The sequence below is a fragment of the Oryctolagus cuniculus genome, chromosome 11 (genome assembly GCF_051225735.1).
Source record: "Oryctolagus cuniculus isolate XC-2025 breed Fujian yellow rabbit chromosome 11, ASM5122573v1, whole genome shotgun sequence".
NCBI classification, from domain to species: domain Eukaryota; kingdom Metazoa; phylum Chordata; class Mammalia; order Lagomorpha; family Leporidae; genus Oryctolagus; species Oryctolagus cuniculus.
In genome coordinates this window covers 81122162-81138138 of record NC_142877.1, presented here as the reverse complement: position 1 = coordinate 81138138, position 15977 = coordinate 81122162, and the positions used below count along the sequence as shown (strand labels likewise).

The following is a 15977-nucleotide window of genomic DNA, read 5'->3' as shown; positions in this document are numbered from 1 at the left end:
TTCAGTGCTTCTGTGTTGTAGCAGGTGGTCTAGATATCTAGGTCTGTTAAACCTCTCCACTGATTCTGATGTGCAACCAAAGTTGAGAACTACTGAACTAAAATATCAGCATTAGCACCAAATACCACGGAGCTCCTTCAGAAACCTGAATTTAAGACTGTAGAAGGTTCTGATCATAAAAGTATGTTCAACCACAGAAGATCAATGCCTGTGACCCACCAGTTCCATGAGATAACACTGGCCGATAAACCTTCCTACAACCACAGAAATGCTCTGTGTTTCTATTGTTTCTAACATGTTTGCCACATGTTAACGATAGAAGATGAAATGCAGCTAAGGAATTAAATTTCCCATATTATTTATTTAATAAACAATATTATTTTAAGCATATATTATAAGGAAATGTTAATTAATTTGTTTATCTATATAATTGGCAATCCTAATGGATAATGTGGTGCAGCCCTAAATTACTTTTAGAGAATACCAAGCGGTCATTACCTGATTCCACTAATTTTCAAGCTTGAAAAAAATGTGTAGCCTATTTTAAATAAAGATGGCATATGTAACAATATACATTTGTAAGGAAAAATATACATGGATTTTTAAACCTCTAAAGAATATATTTACATACTTTGGTACTTGTATAAAGAACTAAATCTGAAGTTTAGGTAACCCTACGTAAATCTTGAAACTCAGAATAAATGGATTTATAAACAAACCTTTAAAGTAAAAATCTTGTTATTCTTGTATTTAGATGACTTTCAATTAAGTCAACTACTTTTAAATACAAAAACGTAACACCAAGCTTCATGTCTAAAATAAATTCAAAGGAAAGCACACTATGTAGCTGTATAAGAACCTGTGTCAATAAAATGAGCATGCTTCATTTTTCTATCTTTATATTAATAATCAGAATTGTAGATTTATCATAGACTAGACATTGTGTTAACATCCTTATGTGCATATTCTATCTTCACAATCCTCTTCTGAGATATCTATTATTATCCACATTAAACGCATGAGGTTCATGGCAATTAATAATTTCTTCAAATTCACCCAACTTATGTATGCTAAAAACTGAGTACGGTATTGAGACTTTGTTAATAGTGACAACTAACACCCTCCATGAATTATACAGGAATATGTGGTGATGTGGCTTTTATTGCTATTCAACATTTCAATACCACTACTGAAATAAATGCACTATTAAAAGAAGACAATTATTCACTGTTTAAACAAGGTGTTACCTTTTTGTGTATTTGTGAATGCATTTTCACTTTATTACTGTACCATTTATATTTTTGTAGTTCCAGCTCTCCCACAGAAACTAAAAGTCAAATTCTAGAAATTGCAGTAAAATAATTATTACTATTCAGAGATAAGAACAATTGATTGCTTTCAACTGTCTCCTATAGTTTCACCCAGGTAGCAAGAAGAAAAGTAGAATAATGATTATTATCTGTGTCTTTTGTTTTGGAACTATTCATTAAGTAGAGATAACTTAGCCAAAACACACTTCAAAAAAGAACTTGAGCATTTGCACATTTCTTACAAATGCATTTACCAGTGACAATGGCATTTAAAGTCTAAATTTACAGTAAAGAAATAGCACAGGATTTTGAAGCAGTGAATCCATTTCTAGCTGCTGAAGTGCAAGAATGAAGAGACAAAATAATGAGACCTTGGGAACATGTCTAAAAATGTGACACCGCATGCTGAACATCCATCTTCAGCTGTCTCCCGAAAGCTTGATATACACTTAAAATGCATGATACTGCCACACCAGGGCCTTTGTTATAAAATGGATGACCTGGTTTTGTATATTTTACTCTAATTCCATGGGAAAGATGTTGAACTAACCAAATTACAGTCAGCAGCCAGTAGGTCCTTAAAGGGTTATTCTCCAAATACTGCGGTGATGAACATCTCCAAAGCCTCATCTTATAGATTAAAGGTGTTATTTTCAACCAGTGAAATGTGACAGAACACTCGAAGAGCCATATTATCATATGCTTCAATGTTATGTTTGCTTTCAGTTAACATACATATATATATATATATACATACACATACATATTTCTATATTTTAAAAAGAAGGGTACTCTAAGGTAAAATCCAACGTCAAGAACTAAAAATAAGGGCTGGTGTTGTGGCACAGCAGGTTAAATTGCCACCTGTGACACTGGAATCCCAAATGAGAATTGGTTCGAGTCCTGGCTGCTCCACTGTCAATCTAGCTCCCTGCTAATATGCCTGGGAAGGCAGTGGAAACTGGCTCCTTACTTTGGCCCCTTCCACCCACACGAGAGACCTGGATGGAGTTCCAGGCCCCCGACTTCAGCCAGGCCCAGCCCTGGTTATTGCAGCCATCTGGGGACTGAACCAGTAGATGGAAAATTGATTTCTTTCTCTCTCTGTCTCTGCATTTCAAATAAATAAATCTTCAAAAAATAACTAAAAATAACTATTTATTGAATTTTGTCATTTGCCAGGAACTGAGTTTAGCACTGTATCTAGTTTCCTCTTCTCAACTCTACAAAGAAGGCTTTGTTTTCCGTAGCTTTCCTATGAGATTGCTTAGGCAGACAGTGATTGACATCCATAAAGCAGTACAGCTGGTAGGGAAGGGAGCCTGCTAACAAAGTCTGTGATGTCAACCATTCTCTTCTATGCTAAGATAGCAATATTCCTGGAGGTGATTTAAAAATTTCTAGTATTTTCTTGTCTGAAAATAGACTGCCATGTTTTTCACAGAAAATGACTCCTTTTGGGCGCCGGCAAAGTAGCACAGTCATTCCAGGCTGCTCTTCTTCCAATCCAGCTCCCTGCTAATGTGCCTGGGAAAGTAGTGGAAGATGGTTCAAGTACTTGGGCCCTTGCACCCACGTGGGAGACTCAGAAGATCCAAGCTCTTGGCTTCAGATTGGCCTGACTCCAGCCACTGCAGCCATTTGGGGAGTGAGCCAGCAGTTCGAAGGCCTCTCCCTGCACCCCTCTCTGTAACTTTGCCTCTCAAATAAATATTGTTTTTAAGAAGGAGAAAAGGCAATTTGGATTCTAGGAGAAAATACAGTCTTGTGATTGGGAAGGCATTCCAAATAAGACCTCAGTTTCATTATATGACATTTTTAAAATTTACTGACCTGCCTATTTAAACAAATATAGAGATAGGCTAGAGTACTTCAAAAAGTTCATGGAAATGCACATTATGAAAACCACACACACATTTCATTTTTTGCACCAAAATAAGCATCTTTTAATTCCATTTTACATTAGTTTTCTGAGGTGCCCTTGTAGATACATAATTTTTATCTGATTAAAAATGCTAAAAAAAGAAAACTGCAAAAAATTCAAATCATATGTGTCAAAGAATATATAAGAAGTACGTAAAAGAAGTAAACAACAACAACAACCCGCAGTACAAAAATGAGCAAAGAATACGAACCTGGTATTTTTAGGTTCAAGAAGAAAAAACAAAGGCACCTCTTAATATACCAAAGCATAATTATCCTCTCAGAATAGAAGAACAGCAAACCAGAAACTACACCAAGATATAATTTTTAGTCTATTATATAAATGACAAAAATCTAAAATGTACCACAAGCTCCCTAAGCAAGCCTGGGAGGAGATAATTCCTCTAACACATTGCCAGTGGGAATAAAATGCCACAACCTTGTCAAGGCAACCTGGCGAAGACTATCAAAATGAAAGCATGTTCTCCATCTACTCATCAGATTCGACTTTTCAGAATTTACTCTGCCAGCTAACATGCACATGTAAAACATGGTATATGTACAAAGTTACTTATTACAACTTTTTCTTTGTAATAGCAAAAACTGAGAAAATGACACCAATAAACAGAAATCCCTTAGTTTTTTCCTGTGGATAGATTTTTTTTCCTTTCCTTTTCATTTTTTTTTTCTCAGAATTAAATGGCCCATCCTTATTCTAGGAGGGAAATGACAAAAACTGGTCTATGGCCATATGGAATTCGGAGAGTGAGACCCAGATGGAGACACAAAAGGTTGCCCGGGAAACATCAGAACAGAACCCATGTGACCTCCCTGCTCCAGAGAGGACCTGGCACAGCATAATAACCAAGTCAGAGGGAGGGAAGCAAACTTGAGTCTGATCCCAGGCAATAATTAGTTCAAAGGAGATATAACTCTAAGGAAGAGGATTGAGGTCATTACATTAGAAGAAACAGATGGAAGAATCATTTGAACCCCATCCAGGTCCTTTGGATATGGTGAGAGGGAAGAGAAACAAAAAATTGCTTCAGAGAATTTTGCTGAGGAATTTGCCTCAAACAAATTTGGGAGTAGTATCAGAGACTTAAAGAGATAAAAACTAACAAAACAAAACAACCCTAGGCAGAAGCAAAAGGTGGCTAAAGACAAACACATAAACAAAGCCATCAGTGTGCCCTTCCTGCCTGCCTTCAACCTTACTAGAATAGAGTTAGCAAGAGGCTGTGGGATGGAACTCTGAGCTTCCTGTTTCTCTCCGGAGACCTCTGCCACTGGCCCGACACTCTACAGGAATGCTTCTGAACTGAACTCCTGAACAGAAAGCTCCAAGCAGATTACATCATTGTGCTGCGCTCCTCCTTGCCAAGCAGTGCGCCTCCAGATCTCAGCTACCTCCTCAGAGACTAACACACAATAAATGCTTCCATCAGTTACGAATTTAGCTTTGCTGATATTTGAATGTTCAATTTCCTTGAGATAGGTTTTTGTGGAGAGAAGTAGGGGAAGACAAAGATAAGCATTAATTGTGTTTTTGTACAAGGCAAACACAATGTCAGTGCGTTTATTTACATTTTCTCTCCATAGTCTCATAGGTGTTCAATGTTGGGCATGATAGCCTTCATTCTGCAGATGAAGAAATGGAATTGGGGAAGCTTCAGGGCTTACATAAGGCAGGATTCAAATGTGAATATTAAATAGTCTGATTGGAAAATTTATCTTTTTTTTTTACTTTTTTTTTAACTTTTATTTAATGAATATAAATTTCCAAAGTACAGCTTATGGATTACAATGGCTTCCCCGCCCCCATAATTTCCCTCCCACCCACAACCCTCAGTACCTTATCACCATGCCAGATGTCAAGGACTCACTTTTACCCTCTGGCTATCAGGTGGCTCTGCAATCATTTGGTGCTTGCTGAGAGAATACATGGCACTCCTGGATCAGAGACAATGGACAGCTTTTTACTTATGGAAATAGCAACAGCTAGAATATCATTTTCCCTCTATCTGTTCATTAAGCCGCAAATGGAACAGGATTATGTGAAGAAGGGAAGATGACACTTGAACAGGGACTGTGCTGTGCTATAGGGAAAGAGCCTTGAATTTAAGGAATTTTTTTATTTTTCTTTAGAATGGGCAGCATGCATACCTGGAGTCGGTGCTGGAGGGAGAAATTAATTTTATTATACTAAAGAATAAAAAACTATCTCTGAGCCAACACTGTGGCGCAGCAGGTAAAGCCACCACCTGCAGTGCCATCATCCCATATAGGCGATGGTTCGAGTCCCAGCTGCTCCTCTTTCAATCCAGCTCTCTGCTGATGGCCTGGGGAAGCAGTAGAAGGTGACCCAAGTCTTTGGGACCTTGTACCAGCATGGGAGACCCAGAAGAAGCTCCTGGCTCCTGGCTTTGGATCAGCACAGCTCCAGCTGTTGCAGTCATTTGAGGAATGAGCCAGCGGTTGGAAGACCCCTCTCTCTCTCTCTCTCTGCCTCTCTTTCTCTGTGTAACTCTGACTTTCAAATAAACAAATAAATAAATACCCCCCAACATTATTTGCTATAAAATATTCTTGAAAATATTAGATAAAAAATCATTGGCGCTTCTGTTCACAAAATACACAGAAATGAAAATGGCACATAGAGAATTGCCTCTCAATACCAAACTAGTAATCCTGTTATAATATTGTTAGCAGAAAATTTATAAGAATTTTCAATTCCTTCAAAAGAGTGTATGGCATAGATTCAACAAATTCTCAACAAACTCACTTCTACCTGAATATGATCATCTTTATAATATTGTTACTTTGATAGATGTAGGATTATTGTTAAGGTAGATTTAATTGGCACTTCTTTAATTACTAGCAAGTAATAATTCCCATGTAATTATTATGAATATTTGTATTAGCTTCTGTACAAAGTTTATTCTTCATCATGCTTATCTCAAAGGATTTAAAAATATTGTCTTGTATAGTTATATGAGTTCTTTTTATAATATACAATTAGATACTAACTGCTTGCATGTAGCATAAACTGCTTTCCACTTATATATTAATTTCAATTGATCATGTCTCATTAAAAGAATGTAGTTTCTTTAAGTGTGGAAAATTTTATCAAAATTTTCCTTCATGATTTATTCAACTTCAATAAAAAGAATGTCTCACAGTTTAAAAATATTAAACACCAATTTTACCTATTTTTTCTAGAATTAGTTTGTTAAATTAGTTTGTATCAATCTCTACTTATTATTAAAATTACAGGCCTAAAATTAACTTTTCCCAAAATCTGTATATTTAACAAAGTACTTACATATATATTATCTCATTTAGTTCTCAGAAAAATCTTATAAAATATGTAGGTAGATGTTAGAGTTTTGGAAAGGATATCATTAGCCTAATAAGGCTACTTAATAAACCGCAACTATGTGTTTGCTCAGTGTGGTCTAGCAAGATCTAGGATCCCTGGAAGATGAGGAACTGGTTATTACTTTGAGTGACTCATTTTATCGTGGGACAAGACTGCTAGTCATAAAAGAGTTTCACTTAAATCAAGGTTCAGTCTATGTTTTAGTTTCCTGATCATTCCGAACACCATAAACTGAACAATAAAAATATAGTGGCCATCTTCATTACTTGAGGTAGTGTACCACCACTAATTTTTAAATTTTAAATTATATTTAAAAGTTTTTGTTGTATTTTCATTTGGTTTGATTTGGGGGTTGGTTGGTTGTTTTGGGAGGGGTGTCAATTGTTGATTCTTAGCCATATCTCAGTATCTCACTATCCTTCTGCAAGGGGGAGGATAGATAGAGAAAAGGCTATGTTGAATAAATGTTCATCCATTAGACTGAGATACAAGATTCAGTTGACATTCTGACATAAAAATATCTTGCATTTTTAAATTCATGTCTTATATCATCCAGGATTTTCTGAGTAAGCCTGTACAAATTCCCAGTAGGTGGATTTAATATTAGATGCAGTGGCATTCCCTCGCCTGTGTCTAGAGAATTCTTTTCTTATTAGCAATAGTTATAATTATTTTTAATCACCAGTTGATATTCAATGTTTAAACATAAGGGTTTTATGATAAAGTGTCAATGTTCTATTGTAATTCAGATATGCTATCTTGTCCATATTTTCATTAACCAAATTATCAGAAATGCAAGAAAGCAGTTTCATATAAATTTAGAAGTGAAACCTAGTTTTAAATATTGAATATCATTCCAACCATATGGCTATTAATCTAGGTAATTGTGATGAAATAAAAAAGAAGGGGAAAATGAGCAGCAATAAGATATTCTAGATAATATACTGACAAATCTAACTCGCTTATTTAGAACCTTGCTAAAGCTGTATTAAAAATAATCAAATGGGGGCCGGTGCTGATATGAGTCCTGACTACTTCAATTCCAATCCAGCTCCCTGCTAAAGCGCCTCAGAAAGCACCAAAGATGGCCCAAATCCTTGGGCCCCTGCACCTATATGGGAGATCTGGAAGACGCTCCTGGCTCTTAGCCTCCACCTGGCCCTGCCTAGCCATTGTGGCCATTTGGGGAGTGAATCAGGGTTCAAAGATCTCTCCTTTCTCTCCTCTTCTCTCTCTCTGTAACTCTGCCTTTCAAATAAGTCTTTAAAAGGCAAATAAAAATTTAAAAATATTGCAAAGAATCCCTTGAATTGTACATAAAACAGCAGGCTGGATTTTCTCATGTATATAGCCCCAGCTATACTCAGAACACTGAATTTTATTTTCTGTGTTTACTTAAAATAATCTTGCAACTGTTAAACATATAATTTCTGAATATTTAAAGTTTCAGGAAGTCATATATTAGCCACAAATATCTAATTGACTGAGTCATGTTGTACCATATAATTTGTCTCAATACCTTAAGTCTATATAAATCATGACTTTTATTAGATGTAAGTTAGTAGAAATTAATTCTAAGAAACATAAGCGTGAACTGTTAACACAGCCAATATGAACACTTTGACTCAAAGGATTGTCAATGAATCAGTCAGCACAAAAAGTAAACTAATTTTGCTTGACTTTACCACATTTTTGTAATTGTAAATCAATTACTTCATGTAAGAGATACTTAAGAGAAAATAATTACATTTTAAACATTTCTATGCCTTTGAGCAAAATGAGATTTAATAATTCAACCAAATAAAAATAAGTGTTTAATATATTTGTAATTTTTTTCAAAGAAATCTATCTCCAATTGTTATAAGATGGAGCCACTTAAAGGACATACATGTCAAGTTGCAAAAAATACAACACTCACAGAATGATGTAGGATGTGATTTATTCTGTTTGAAATACCTACTCATGAATAAATTACAAACAATTTCATTAGAAGGACTTCGGAGAATTTGGATTTATGAATTATTTTAATAGTTTTACCATATTTTATAAAGTTATTTGTTACAGTGCTTGTGGGATTTGAACTGTAAGTATAGAACTAGATTCATTGTGAACCTGACAATATTATCAAATCATATGAGACTTTGCCAATGTGCTGCCTACAATGTCAGAATCCGAAGGGTTGTTTTAGGGGCCAACATTGTGGCACTGCATGTTAAACCTCTGCCTGCAAATTGGCATCCCATATGGGCACCAGTTCAAGTCCTTATTACTCCTCTTCCAATCCAGCTCACTGCTAATGTGCCTGGAAAGGCAGCAGAAGATAGCCCAAGTACTTGGGCCCCTGCCATCATTCGGGAGTTCCTGGTTGGAGTTCCAGGCTCCTGGATTTGGCCTGGCCCAGCCTCAGTCATTGAAGCCATGTGGGAAGTAAATCAATGTATGGAAGGTATTTCTCTCTCTCTCTCTCTTTGTAACTCTAATTTTCAAATAAATAAATAAATAAATAAATAAATCTTCTTATAAAATAAAAGGTGTTGTAGCAAATACCCATGTAAACTAAATACCATAAAATTTTAAGATGAAGAAGATTCAGTGTAGGGAGCATTCAATAAAAACTTACTATTGAACCTCATTAGATGTCAGCGAATGTATGACGCAAATGCTTAGTCTTTGAGAAGAGATAAACCAAATCATAATTTGGAGCCTTCAATGATTAGGGTAGAGGATTCTCTATGACTAGAAGCCTCATGGCAAACCATTGAATACAGACTTCAGATCAACAGGATTCTGAAATTCATTTGCATAATTAACATATTTTAGGTATTCTACATTTCTACAGAACGAAAGTACCCATAAAACAGAAAGAGCAAGTTGCCAAAGCCAAAAACAACACCAACACTTTAAAACTCAGTGTAGACAAGACCTAGAGAGATGACCTCCCTGTTCTGATTTTAGAAAATGTTTATCTCAATTATCCAGCAGCATGCTTGGCTGTTCTGGTAATTTTTTTATTTAATTGCTTTATTTATTTAAAAGCAAAAATGCACACAGAGACATAAAGTGATCTCCATCTTTTGGTTCAACCCCCAAGCGCCCTCCACAGTTGTGGCTAGGCTATGCTGAAATCAGGAATGTAGAATACAACCTAGATCTCCCACATGGGTATCAGGGACCCAAGTGTTTGGACCATGACCTGATGTGCATTAACAGGAAGCTGGAATTGCAAGTGCAGCTGGGGCTTGATCCCAGGCACTCTGATACGGAATGCAGGAGTTCCAAGCAGCAATTTCACTGCTTTGCCTAACATCCATCCACCCCCTAGTAGTTTTTAAGAATGATAATACTGATACATTGATATTTCATAACTGTGGAAAAAGGCTATTTTTTTCCTAACAACTTTGTCTCATTCCATAATTAAAATGACTATAGCTGACTATATGGTGGCTTAAGGTAATATGTTACATCCCTCCTTTTACCTAGATATAACAATCTGAATGAAACCACGATTAAAGTGAACTTAACAGCAGCTTCCTTGTCACTTACTTTAAATTAAATTAATACTCCCATCTTTCACGGGTAGGTGGTGATCTAATTCAGCCACACAGACGAGCATTCTATCTTTGAGGATGGAGTACCATAGCCCTAACTACTTGTAGAACAGGGCCACCTCACCAGCTGTGAAAGTGTGGGCCATCAAAAAATTAAAAAAAAAAAAAAAACCTCAAGTCCTATCATTTTTTAAAAGATACATTTATTTGAAAGTCATGAAGAAAGAGAGAGAGAAAAGAGAGACCTTCCAACTGCTGACTCACTCCCCAGATGGCCACACAGTCAGTACTGAGCCAGGCCAAAGCCAGGCACTTGGGTCTCACACATGGGTGGCAGGGGCCAAACACTTGGGCCACTTCTTGCACCCATACTGGATGTCAGCATCACAGGCAGTGGCTGTACCTGCTATGCCACGATGCTGGCCCCAAGTCCTATTATTTTTGAGTAATGATATTTCAGTTGTAAACCAACTTAACCTTTAGCCTTAGGAATACAATCATCCTCATCTTGTAGCAAGACTGAAATTTTAAAAGGAAAGAACAGAGATCTATTTACCTACTCCAGGGCCTGGCTCATAAGAACATTCAAAATTACTTATTGAATAGATGAGTATGATTTCTCTTTGAAAACTTAACATTTTTTCAGCCTATCATAGTGTCACACCAAAAATGATACACTTCATAGCGTGGAGGATAATATGTTGCTTCCCTCCAGTCTAAAGGCAATTCTTTCTTTTAACCTTTCCTTGTAAGACTGACTTCTCAACCTTTTGATCATTATGTCACTGTCACTCTTCTCTGGATGCTGTTCAGTTTCTCAGCATTTCTTAAAAATATGCAGATCAACTATGCACACAAATGAGAGAGGAAGTTTCTAACTAGTATAAATTAGGATGCAAGGCTTACTTTCTTTTACTCATATATGATATTCAAGTAACATAGAATTATGTGATGTCTGTGTGTGGTGGGGGGGAGGAAGAGGGAGAGGGAGAGAGATTGAGAGAGGAGAAAAGAGAGAGGAGAGAGAGATATCTTCCATCTGCTGGTTCACTCCCAAAATGGTCTGCATCAGCTAGAGCTGGGCCAGGCCAAACCAGGAACCAGGAGCTTCTTCCAGTTCTCCAACATGGGTGTAGCAGCCTAAACATTTGGGCCATATTCTACTGCTTTCCCAGGCATATTAGCAGGGACTTGAACCTATGCCCATATGCGATGCCTGCATTACAGGTGGTGGCTTAACCCTCTGTACCACGATGCCAGCCCCTATTTGAGCATATTTAATTCAGCAGATTGGTAAAGATGGTAAATTGCTGACTCTAGAGTTACATAAAAACATACTTACCTTATGGTCTGCAAAAAAATATTCTTTCTCTAGACATGTCTTTGCTATTACAAATTATCTTTACTGTTTGTGCTTATTGCTATATTCTCTTCTTAAATTCTATTACTTCTGGTAGGACTATATAATTTTTATTATTTAAAATATAGCAAATGGATTTTAATCTATTTTTCAAAAGATAGCTATCTATCTGAAAGGCAGAGCAAAAGAGAAAGGGAAATAGAGATCTTACATCTTTTGGTTCAGTTCCCAAATGCTGATACAACCAGGGATGGGCCAGTCCAGAACCAACATCCAAGATCTCCATCCTGATCTCCTACCTAGTTTGCAGTGCCCTCAAACACCTGAGCCATCATTCACTTCTTTCCCAGGAGCATTAGCAGGAAGCTAGATCAGAAGTAGAGTAGCCAGAATTTGAACCAGCACTCAAATGTAGGGTGCTGGTATCCCAAGTGCTACATCCCAACTCTAGTCTTGGATTTTATTTGAGCAGGTTATGAATAAAATATCAAATAAAATCATAAAAACTCTGTGAACTATAACCTGTAGAGTTATTCATACAGATTTAGAATTACTGGTAGTCACAGATACTTAACCTGGCTGCATATCAACATGTGAATCACTTTAGGGATTGCATTCAACTCCATGTAACAACACATGTTTTATCCAAGCAGAATTTACTTTTCTCACCCAATTATAATACATCCAGGAAGGGAATACAGCAATACGTCAAGATTGACAGATCCTACATGGATCAATGCCTGCTTTTTTTGTTTGTTTGTTTGTTGTCTCGTTCTGTTTTTGTTTGTGCTTTGTCACCTTCCTGTGATCATCCTAATTGGTGTCAGATAACTGCCAAGTTTACAGAAAGGGTGAGTAGGGCTGCATCAGTCAGCTTTTGCTACAGCTTGGGATACCCGAGGCAGCCTAAAATAATAAAACAAAGAAGATTATTTTGACTGATGGCTCGGGAGGTTCACAGTGCAAGATTGGATGAGCTCTGTTTGACCTCTTCTGATGGTGTTCTTGCTGCCAGAGTCCTGAAGTGACACCGAACATCACACAGTAAGACAGGGAGGTCTATCCGTGTTATCTCTTCTAAAGCCATCATCCTTGACTTGTGGAGGCTCCACCCTAAAGACCTCCTGGAATCTAATGACTTCCCAAATATCCCAGCTCTAAATACCATAATTGGATTAAGTTTCTGTCATATTCTACTAATGTAAGACTCCAGGGACTAAACTCCTGAGTTTGGAGAGACAGATATTCAAAAGTGGCAGACATATCAATGTGTCTATCCCCATTTAATTAGGATCAGGATGATTTTCCCATAAGCTCCACTCAATTGATTCCTGCTTAAATGTCATGGACCAGCACTATATCAGAGAGCTACCCGTAACTGAAAAGGAATTCCCAGAGGCAGATATTTCAGATATACACATTGTGACTTAGGACAAATTCGAGTATGTTAGTGAAATTAGCTATTGAAGGACAATTTACTATTTGTGCCTGTTTTATACTGGTAAAGTCTGGATTATAATTCCTTCATATGGACAAGAATTTATTTTTGGATAGAATAAAAAAATGAAATGAACATTTATGTCTACTTACCCAGTACTTGGCATAAGTATGTAGTCACTAATCTTCTGAATAATACTGTCTTAGGCTATGGCACGATTAATGTCTTATGATTCATTCCAGTACTTGTGTAGAAATATAATTTTGGACATTGATGGTTATACTCTCAATAAAAGAGAATACAGAATTTTACCTCAACCAGCCCTCTGGGAATATGAGGTCTTTGCCTCAAAGGAGTTTTGAGGGGAAAATTATTTTTCCTTTTGTCTCTACTGTTGAGGAAGAGTGTTTTCTTCTTCATACTATTTGTTGAACTCTACTTACTGTAGGTTTAATCTTATGAGTAAAAAGTATACTGGAAGTAGATCTTTGTGAAAATTAAGAGTGGGAATGGGAAAAGAAGGAGGAGGAAGGTTGGGAGTTTGGGTGGGACAGAGGGTAACGTAGGAAGTATCACTGTGTTCCTAAATCTGTACATATGAAATACATGGAATTTGTACCCTTAAATGAAAGCTCTTTTAAAAAGGAAAAATATTTTTAACTGTTTGTTCTCCTATATCTGACAAATAAAATTCAAGGACTTTATCCTCTCCAATAAAAATTATTTCATACTAATTTTCAAAATTTACTTGAAAGGCAGAGACAGAGATAAACAAGTGGAGGGATCTCCTATCTGCTAAAGCCTGGAGCCAACAATTCCATCTGGGTCTTTCACATAAATGGCAAGGATCCAACGACCTGAGCTATCACCTGCTGACTTCCATGCTGTGAATTAACTGGAAGCTGGAACTGAATCTGAGCCAGGACTTCAACCCAGACAGTTTGATATGAGATGTGGATGCCCTCACCAGTGTCAACCTACAGAAAACGTTGAAAACATGAACATGCATTTATTGAGTCTCCAATTAGTTTTTCTTTAAATAGGCTAGAACTATCCCTATTTCGATATAAAGCCTTTTTAGTATACAACAATGTTCAGAGAGAAATTCTTTACACTCTCTATAGCTGTACATTGTATACACTAACTATACAATCATTGTTCAATGGAGACCATTAATTGCTTGCAGTAGATACCTCTTTATCTTTTGTTGTGGCTGTTTGAAATCTACACCCAAATCTAGTGATTGGGGAGCAGTCTCAATACCTGCTGCTTGTTTTCCATTCATGAGCCTTTTGAATTTTTTTATTTTCATTTCTTTTTAATTTGGATTTATTTGGGAGGCAGAGAGATGAAGATATACGGAGGAAGACAGAAAGAGAAAAATCTCCTATCTGCTGGTACATTCACCCCAAAGCCTCCAATGGTCAAGGATGAACCAGGCCAAGGCTGAGAGCCAGTGACCCACCCATGCCATCTACATGAGTGGCAGGAATCAAACTATTTTAGCCATCAGCACTGACTCCCAGGGTCTGCATTAGCAGGAAGCTAGAGTCAGGAACCAGAGCTGAGAAACAAACCCAGGTATCTGATATGGGATGTGGGAATCTTAACCACCATCAGCACTGTTAGGCTAAACGCCCACCACTCTGACAACTTAATAACCCCTAAGATGTCAGAACATTCTAGCTATCTTAAATATAAAGGGGGATAATGTGCTTCTCAGAGACATACCTGGGACTGACATCTCCATTTCTTAGAATTGAGTGACTCTCATCCAGTTATTTAAACTCTCAACGTTTCTTTATCTGGGAACTGGAGTTATGAAATCTTACAGTGTAAGAATCACAGTGGCCTTTCTCTGATATTTTCAAGATCTACACTCTTTTCCAGGATGACATACCATAATCAAGATTTCATGGAAGTTATTTCCCTCTTTAGCAAAATTTTATGCAAGGAACTTAGCAAAGACATATCTGGCCTGCTTTGCGACTCTGAAAGTTGATAACCTTCAGCTGTGCACATAAAGTCTGTTATTTTCCACACTGCTAGTCCCCTGAATTATAGATCTGTAGGTAAATAGTGGCTTTTGTCATTTTTAAAATTTGCATTGAATGTTTGGCTAAAAATAGTGCATTAAAAGTTGAAACACCGACAGCTAAAAAGAAACAAGCTTGGCACCTACTCATCGTAACTGCATTCTAATCTCTGCTTCAGCAGTCTATTTCTGCCTTCCTCTTTGTCCTTGTTTACTAGGTTTCCTGACTCTTTGGTGTGTGCGTGTGTGTGTGCGTGTGTGTGTGTGTGTGTCTACCACTTAACCATTAAGAGAAGTACTTAAAACTTCAATAGTTTCTATTCTCAGAATGACATACTTCATTATCACATTACCTGGTGGCTATTCTTAAAAACCCTTTTGAGAGTTCAATTCCTATTTTACGTCAAAAAATTTTAGCTTATTGAGAATTAAACTGTGAAATAGAATTCCTCAGTTTGGATGGATTATGTGCGGTTTACCGCCCAGTTGTTTAATTAAATAACACAAGTACTAGTCCAAAGTGCTAGCTGCAGGCTAAGGCTGTGTTCTGAATGTTTCTAGACCTACCATGGAGATGCCATGACATTGAGCAATGTGACTCTCCAGGATGTATTTGGGGAAGGAATCATTGCCTGTACTCCTCTGTTCATGTCTGTATTTCTTAGCCATAACAAACCATCCCACACAGGGAACTTAATCAATGCATTTTTTTTTTTTTCACTGTTCTGCAGACTGGAAATCCAACATCAAGGTGTGAGCAGTTTGCTACCCCCTTAGGCTCCCCCACCCCCGGTCTTATGGATGGCTGCTTCAGGATGTGCCCTCACAAGCCTTTTGCCCCATGCACCTACACCTCTGGTGTCTCCTGTTCTTTTTATAGGACTGCAGTCATTTTGCATTAGGTCCCTGACCTCATAACTTCACTTAACCTTAATTACTTCTTTAAAGGTCCTCTCTCCAAAGACAGTCACATTGAGGAAT

At 37.1% G+C, this 15977-nt stretch overlaps 1 long non-coding RNA gene across 5 annotated transcripts in view; it reads right to left on the bottom strand.

Annotated features, from left to right (window-relative positions):
• Positions 1–15977, bottom strand: part of LOC149123544 (uncharacterized) — a 240457-nt gene that overhangs the window by 157953 nt on the left and 66527 nt on the right. The window contains exon 3 of one of the 5 annotated variants that reach the window (XR_016217155.1): positions 5087–5186. The exons of the other annotated variants lie outside the window; for them this stretch is intronic. This is a non-coding gene — a long non-coding RNA (uncharacterized LOC149123544). Of the gene's footprint in view, positions 1–5086; positions 5187–15977 lie in introns of those variants that run through there. 5 annotated transcript variants of the gene reach the window in all.